This window comes from Mus caroli, chromosome 9, assembly GCF_900094665.2.
Source record: "Mus caroli chromosome 9, CAROLI_EIJ_v1.1, whole genome shotgun sequence".
Taxonomy (NCBI): domain Eukaryota; kingdom Metazoa; phylum Chordata; class Mammalia; order Rodentia; family Muridae; genus Mus; species Mus caroli.
This window is the reverse complement of record NC_034578.1, coordinates 50,898,229-50,907,005: the sequence shown is the minus strand read 5'-3', so window position 1 is coordinate 50,907,005 and position 8,777 is coordinate 50,898,229. Positions and strand designations below refer to the sequence as shown.

At 45.4% G+C, this 8,777-nt stretch overlaps 1 non-coding gene across 1 annotated transcript; it reads right to left on the bottom strand.

The window, feature by feature from the left end:
- Positions 1 to 6,838: 6,838 nt before the first annotated feature.
- LOC115032025 lies at positions 6,839 to 6,976 on the bottom strand. Its single transcript, XR_003837673.1, has one exon. It is a non-coding gene; the product is annotated as a small nucleolar RNA SNORA48 (small nucleolar RNA).
- Positions 6,977 to 8,777: the final 1,801 nt, after the last annotated feature.

Sequence of the window (8,777 nt, the reverse complement as noted above, 5' to 3'; positions counted from 1 at the left end):
GAGTTCCAGGACAGCCAGGGCTATACAGAGAAACCCTGTCTCGAAAAACCAAAACCAAAACCAAAACCAAAACCAAAACCAAAACCAAAACCAAAACCCAAACCCAAACCCAAACCCAAACCCAAACCCAAACCCAAACCCAAACCCAAACCCAAACCCAAACCCAAACCCAAACCCAAACCCAACCCCAAACACAAACACAAAAAAACAAGAAATAACAACAACAAACAAAAACAAAGAACCCAAACAAACAAACAAACAAACACACACACATGACCTTTATCTCCCCCATCTTCTATCAAGATTCTGTAGAGCATAAAAATTTCAGGACAGTGGTCAGTCTCCCAGAGCCTATCCTAAGGCATTATTATTTGTCAGAGCAGAGGTTCCAACTTGGAGTGTAGGCAATGTGCCACTCCCTAAATAAAACACAAAGGGCAGGGTAGCTCTCTCAGCTCTCCCAGCCTCACCTTCATCTGAGGATAGTGCTTCCAAGCTTGGAGAACAGCAGTTCTCAAATCAGTCAGCAGGGGCAGCCACAGCACAAGTTTGTGAGCTTTGAAGTTTGGCAGCTTCCAACAGAGGGAGTATAGCCATCCCAAGCTTCTGGCAGCCTCTCACTATGTAGTGTGCCAGACAGTATGGTTGGTACTATTGTCTGGTAGTCCGAAATACCCATCAATATCCATTTATTTTATCATTTTGGATTCCCAAGAGGCTGACTCCAGACGTTCACCTGAGTTTAGCTCAGAAGCAGTCCAGTGAGGGCTGTGACACAGAAAGTTACTCTCCATGCTTTGCTTTCTACATCTGAACATAGCTGAGACATAGTGTCCACCTGCTGGAGCTGTGACACACTGGAAACTGCCTGCTGGCTAGTGACTATTCAAAACATATGATCCAGGGATAATAGTAACATATTAATTTAGCCTTAAAAATATTTATAGGCCATTGCTATGCTGAGTGTTTAGGAGAAATAACAATGCATAAAATATTCTCTCAAATCTATTGTAAATATTTTGAAAATTTACTTTATTGTCTTAAGAACAGCAACACTGTAATCTATAGTTTCTTTTATTGCCTTTGTTACAAGCTCAGCACCAAACTAAGGCCAGTGCTTCCTAATGTTTTGGTCTCTGTAGTTGTCTAACTTACATCTTCTTTCTAGTTGGCTCTCACGTTTTAATTTACACCCCATACTTTACCCAGTCAGTGTGTAAACCTTTGACTTGGTCTGTTTCATGTCAAGATCTGTGCTTTACCCTTTCTGGTGGACAGTCAAAGCCAGGCACTCTGGAAATAGGAGGGCTGCCAATCTGGAAAAGGGGATTTCAGTTAAGGAAATGACAAAGGGTACTGGGGTCAGGGAGAAGGGAACAGAAGGACCAATGATGAGAGCATCTCAGAAAAGGACAGACTGAATCCACAGCACAGCACAAACTGTGAAAAGAAAGACCTGGACAAAATCTAGCTGTGTGAGCAGGGAGAAAAGGGAAGAGGGTGTGAGCAAGAAGAGAAGCACCCGCTAGAAGAGAAACTGCTTTTATGCATTTAAGGAGAAGAACAAAGAGAGAGGAGAGCTATATAGTGAGGCATTTCAGTCAGAAGAGGCATAGACAGCACCACCTGCACACTACAAAGCAAGTTACAAGGTTGTGCCCCTGCCCCCCCCAGCCTTGAGCTGCCTCTGCCAAGTTGCCACTACCTTTGGGGGATGGGTACCCCTCCACCCCCCACCCCCCTGCCTTTTATAAGTTCAGACTCATAAGTAAACATTGGGCCTTGATTAGAGAACTTTGTCTTGGCTCATTATTTCTCTCGTCGCCTTTCCCATCCAACCCCAGCTTTCCTTTCAGGAACCCAGTAACCCATGGCCACTAGCTGTTACACAAGGTGAGCTGCAGAGCTACCCTGAGTTCCCCTGAGACTGTGAGTCTGCCTTGGGAAGCTGATTCTGCTCCCTGGGGCCTCAATGTGCATATAGAAAGCTGGTCACATGTAAACATTAGAGCTATAACAGGTCAGCTTTGGGCTTTGCTCAGCACATATTAAAGGTATAACATTGGTATGGCATACTTGACCCTAACAAAAACAAAACAAAACAAAACAAAACCCCCTAAAAACCTTAAGCAGGTTCTACAAAATATATGGGTTCCTGTGAGCTGAAATATCTATCTCTATCTCTATCTCTATCTCTATCTCTATCTCTATCTCTATCTCTATCTCTATCTCTATCTCTATCTCTATCTCTATCTATATTGTAATCACAAAGTAGAACCTTCTCAAATGTCTGTCTTTATAAATCAATGGGAACAAACAAATCAACTACATTCAACAACATGGATAAATCTCACCAACAGAACACAGGCTGAAAGAATACACAGACAGGCAGGCAGACAGGCAGGCAGGCAGGCAGGCAGGCAAATGGATGGACATACACACTGTAGACTATGATTCTGCCACACCCACTCCAGTGAAGTCTGCCTGACAAGTCCAAAAGCTTGGCTGCAGTCTTGAGGCAAAAAGTTTCATGGAAACTTGTCTCCTGGAGTCTTTGGCATCCTGTAACACAGATGTGTTTCAGATTTGTCCCTGAGAGTTTTGCATGCTTTCCTTCAGTATTGTTTTATTATAGGTATTCCCAAGGAATGATTTGACAAATAGCTAGTTAGATTAAACTTTGCTTCCTGGCCTCCACCAGTATCCTAGGCAGGCTTGAGCCAACCCTGGGCTTGGAATTTCATAAGAATGTTACTCATTCAGACAAAATGCCTCCAGTGTTGATAGTTAGAAACCAGACATTGCAGTTTGCCAGATAGGAGCTAGAAATCTCAGGGCTAGTTCAACAAAGTAAACTTAGAATTCTCATTACAGACATGAATGGCAGCCTACATTACATAACATAATAGTAGAAAGAAGGTGGGTTGTGGTTTAAGGAGGAACTAGAGTATTGTATTATTCATGAAAGGGTTAGTAGAACGGAACTTCCCTGGTGCATGTTTTTCTCTAGGCCCAGAAGAATAGCATAATTAGGTAATTACTAAGGGACCCCTGGTGGTGGGTTAAACAATAGACTAGAATTGCACCTGGGCATTAACCCTTTCATCGGGCTCCTATAAATAGCTGATTTTAGATAGGGCTGATCTTGAAAGAACCTAGTGGGGAAACCTCCATTTTGTTCCCGATTTGGTGTGCACCCAAAAATCACAAACAGACAGTCTTGATGTAAATACACAAGGTAGTTTAATGGCGGAGCTCCGGGTCGAAATGTATCTCACTCAGGAGACAGTGGATTCGACCAGGAGGCTTGGAAGCTAGGGGTTTTTATAGAAAAGGGGCTGGAGCTGGGGGAGGAATTGGCACAGTTTCGCATGATTGGTCCATTTAAACATCAGCAGACTGTACATGCAGATAACATTTAACTTAGGTCAGAAGGGTGGGAGATAGGGAGGCGCTGGGCCAGTCTGGACATGTCTTTATCTTTATGGCCAAGCAGCCTCAGGAATGTCTTAACGACGGGCCTGCCTGGGCATGTCCTGGCCTGTTCTGCTATGTTCTCAGCCCCAGGTTTTAATGCTCACAAACAACTCTTTGGGCTACTTGACATAAATTACATGAATCACAGGTCTCAAGTTTTATTTTCTTTCAATCTTATCTCAGTTGTAAACACTGCCTGGTTCCTATTAGCTTTTATGTATACATTTTTTTCTGTTTTGTGTAAAGAGCCATTATGCATCTCGATGTACCTTGGCTGATGTATTGCCTAACTTCCTTGTTTTTCTTCTGTGTTATAAGTCTGATGCTTGCTTTGAGAAATTACATTCAGATACAGCACTTTCTCTGTTGTCCATGTCTGTTTGTCATGCCACCGACTCCTTGTCCACCTGAGAACCAGGACCCTGACTTCTCCTGCGGGTTGAGGGACCAACTGAGTCCAGCCCATGGCATGATTGTATTTGTATCAGCATATATTATACTATTAGAAGAACAGGGAATGGTTACCCTAGGATGAGGACTAGATTCCATGTAGATTCCATGTGAGTTGGTCTTGAGATGCTGGAAAGATTTTTTTCTTTTTCTTTTTCTTTTTTAAAAAACTTTTAATTGATTCTTTGTGAGTTTCACACCATGTACCCCCAGTCCTGCTCATCTCTCTATCCCCTCATATCTGCCCTTGCAATCTTCCACCCAAAATAAAACACACACACACACACACACACACACACACACACACACACACACACGAACACGAACACTACCACCACCAACAAAAAAAGCATAGAAAATATCTCATTGTGGAAGCTGTAGTGTGTCACAGTGTGTCCTACAGTCTATCCCTCTGTCCACACATCTTCACTTGCAAATGTTCATTGCCGAGTCTTGTTTGAGATCTCTGGCTCCTGTAATACCATCAACATTGGATGGATCTTCATCAGGACTCCTCTTGGTTATCCTGTTGTTGGCTTGCATCATGGAGAACCTGTAGCTTTGGATCAGCAGGACTGGCCTTTTCACAGGTCCCAACCATTTGCAGACGATATGGATTTTGGGATAGGCCAACTCAGAGCCCTGGATCTGGGTGGTAGTTGAACTGGCAGGTCAGCTCTGTTGGGATAATCTTCTTGCGCACTGCATAAAGGTTGTCTTTGTGTTGTTTAAATGTTGATTTCTGTACTCAACTGAGTACTGTCTGGAGTTTGATATTTTTGTTCTAATTGTCAGTACCTGCATCATATTTTGTAAACACTCACCTCCCTTACCTTCTGATTGGTTTAAAAAAGAGCTGACAGCCTAGCTGAGGCAGGAGAGGAAAGCTGGATATCCAGGCAGAGAAAGGGACTATGGAAAGAATTGGAAGGCATGGGATTTGCCAGCCAGACACAGAGGAAGTCAGATGTACTGGGACTGAATTAGAGGTAAGGGGCCACATGGCACCTGTGGACTAGTATAGATGGGTTTAATTAAGCTATAGGAGCTAGTTGGGAAGAAGCCTAAGCTGTGAGATCTAAGCTTTCATGAATAATAAAAAGTCTCTGTGTCTGGAGCTGGTGGGTCGAGACAGTCAAAAGATACAGTCCACCTGCTCTCCCTCATCCACAGACCAGAGCGAGCTTTCCAGCACTGCTCCAGCTAGGCTGCCATCAGCTGAAGGCAGGGTTGGCTCTCCTGCTCTCAAGACATCAGGGCAAGTTCACCCACACCCATACCTCTAGAACCAGCTCCACTGTGCTGCCCAGTCAAGATGTGGGGCCAATTGTCCCAAGTGCTGCAGCCTGTGAGGGACAGGCCAACTCTCCCGCTCTCACATCCTCAGTGTTGGTTCATTCATGCCTTGGCCATCATGGCGGCTCCACCGTGTTACCCAGGCCATACACAGTGCCCATTGTCCTGAGTGCTACAGCCAATGAAAGGGCAGGGCTAGGTTTCCTGCTCACACAACTCCAGGTCCAGCTCTCCTGACCACTCCTGCACCTATGCCACCTCACCAGGTGAGTAGAAGCGCCAGTTCTTCTGCACTCTCTCTCATCCTCAGGGCTGGCTCACTTGCACCCTTCCACCCAGAGCCAGCTCTACAGTGCTGCCAAGATGAGGTTCAGGGCCTGCTCTCCTGAGTGCTGCTACTGGCAATAGGCTCGGCCAGGTCAACTGCTCTCATGATCCCAGGACCAGTTCTCCAAACTGCCACAAGTGATGAGGTGTGAGAGCAGGGAGGGAGGGCATCGCCCCCACCATCACACCACCTCATCAGACGAGAGTGGTGGGGCCAGCTCTCCCATGGTCTCATCCTCAGGGCCAGCTCACCCATGACCCTTCAGCCTGTGCTGCCTAGGTGAGTTATGGGGCCTGCTCTCCTAAGGGCTCCATCTGGTGCAGGACAGGGCTAGCTCTCCTGAGCTCATGACCCTGTGGGCAGCTTTCCTCAGGATTTGCCTGAGGTGTTGAGGGCTAGGGAGGGGCATTATCTCTGTGTCCATGCCAATCCATGGTAGATTAGTAGTGGGGTCAGCTCTCCCATATTCATAGCCTTAGGGCAAACTCACTCACACCCCTGCTCCCAGGGCCAGCTCCACTGTGCTACTTGGGTGAGGTGCAGGGCTTGCTCTTCCAAGTGCTGCTGCTTGTGAGAGATGGAGCCAGTTCTCTCAGAGAGGGGAGGGACCAGTTATGCACAGCCCCTGGACATCCAGGTGATCCCCTGAGGTTGCCCTAACCAGGGACATCCCCATGTTCTCTAGTGATAATATGAGCTACAGACATCGACACCAACCCTGACACTGTGTAGCTATAGACTCAGACATGGCCCTCAGTGGCAGCTCAGGCTGAGCCCTCACCATGGCTCCAGGTGGCAGGGCTAGTCACTCATAACAGGCTATTTCTCTCCATTCTTGTATTTATGGGTGCACTATAACTGTCTTCAGACACACCAGAAGAGGGCACCAAATCCCATTACAGATTGGTGTAAGCTACCACGTGGTTGATGGGAATTGAACTCGGGATCTCTGGAAGAGCACTCAGTGCTCTTAACCTCTGAGCCCTGTCTCCAGCCCTTCCTCTCCATTCTTGAATCTCAAGTTCCATCTCTTCATACTGTTCAAGCTGCTCCACTTCTCTTTCTCTCCCCATCTGTCCACCACATCCTTGCATATCGTGGTGGTTCCAGGCTGGTCATGAGGCTGGTGGACCCATGGATGACATTCTCCATCTGTGCTGCATGGTATAGTGGTTAGTGGGTGTCTATGGCCCACCTATGCCATGCACTGGAGGGCATGGTGGTCCATGAGTCTCTGTGCCTTCTTCCTCCTGTGCTTCACTGCCTAGATTTGATTTGATTTGATTTTTATGAGTCCTAGGCATAAGACAGCTTTGGCTACCAAGTCAGTTATCAAGCTAGGATAAGCAAAGGACTACCACCTGCTCTGCCCTGACTGATATAAGAACACCACCACCAACAAGGTGTCTCTCTGCCCATTGTGTTCTGTTTCTTGATCTGATTGTTCTTGTGTGTATTTGTGTTTCCCTTGTGGAGATTCACGGGGCTGTAGATTTTTTTTTTTTGTAAGTATATGTCAATGAAAATTAAAAGTAGACAAGAACATGGAAAACAAACCAATGAACAAATAGACCCAGAAGCCTCAACACAGCCAGGAATAGGACGAGTAGTGAGCCACACACCTTCAATCCAGTGCCAACTGGGTACAGAGTCATCATAGGGATAAGAGGTGACACCAGTCTCATAGCTAGCACCTTAGCATGGGCAGCCAAGCCTGTTCATGGTACAAAGGTTGGCAGCATGGAGCACGGCAAACAGTACCTGTCTGTGATACATCCCAGCTCCTGGGTCAGGGCAGAACTACCAGGGATCTCAGTTTCCACACACATAGAGTGGAGACAACAATATGTTGAATACATTTTGTTAGGCATTGTGACTTGCACAGGGTGAAAAACAAGGAAGTGTTTTGGGTCTGTTATTACCATGTGCCAGACTCTTCAGTCCCCACAACTCTAGTAAGAGAGAGACTTGGCCAAAAGATTTGTATGAAGCCACATATTCTTAATGCTAAATGGAGAATGGAGAAGTGAACTCAAGGTTTGTCTTGAAAGCCTACAATCTAAGACTTCCTAAGGATAGATAAAAACTCATTCTTGGGAAACATCACGGGAAATCACTCATTTGCAAGGAAAATTATAAGAGTTTGGATAAGTAAAGGTGATCTCCAAATAACTATTTAATGGGAGTCCTCTCAGATTATCTGATTCTATAGGTAGGCGCTTTGGCTTTTATTGCCTTTGGGTTGTTTTATGGCTTTGTAAATTATCACTCATAGAAATGCAACTAATTCATGTCTATAGAGGTATAAACAATTCCGCTCATTCCATTGTAATAAAGCAAGATCCAACCCCATATAAAATCATTTCAACATTCTTTTACTCCATACGAGCCTATCATTTTGAATGAGTTACAATATCTAACAAGTCCCCTCCCCCATTCAGTTAATGAGGTAGATTTTTGCTTAGGTATTCATTTTACAATTACGTGAGAACTGCAATTTTTACTTAAAAAAACATTATCCTCTAACACATGTGGAGAGGTCAGATTTAGTCCCACAGCCTCTGTTTCCTGAGGAAGGCTCACTCTGCTGCAGTGAAGTCTGCTGACAGGAAATCCCAGGAGATTTCACAGGCCAGGGACTAGGCTAAGGCCCAGGTTTGGCCTTGTGTTTTTCCTGGCCAGGGTTGATTTGGAATTGACAAGACAGTTGGATTTTGAGAGGATGCAGTGTAGCCTGGAAGCAATTAACACTGGATACGTGGGGGTGGACTTAGGCCTTAAACTAGACCAATGGAGTTTGATAGTGAAATAAAATTACAGAAGGGAGGGGATGGGGAGTCATTAGTAATGGATTTTGGAGTTGTGTTTAAATACTTTCTTTGCTTATTTCCTAGGTCTGTGGTCTTGGCAAATTATCCAAATTCCTTGCCAGAGTTTGGACCTTAAGTACCCAGTTTCTGTCACTGCTTTGTGTGTTTGAAGGCTTGGCCATCAACACATCACTAACAGAAATAGCAAACCCTTTAAGAAGTGGAGTTTGCTACAGTCTGCAGGTGGTCAAAGGCCATGCAATTGAGGGAAACCCTGGTACCCCAGCTTTTCTATGGATCTCAGCTACTCCTTGGCTAAGAAGTTTGGCTTTGCAATGTTAGCCCCATGCTGCCTTGCTACAGCCCCAGAGCAACAAAGCCAATCACTGATGGGCAATCATCTCAGGCACAGCTAC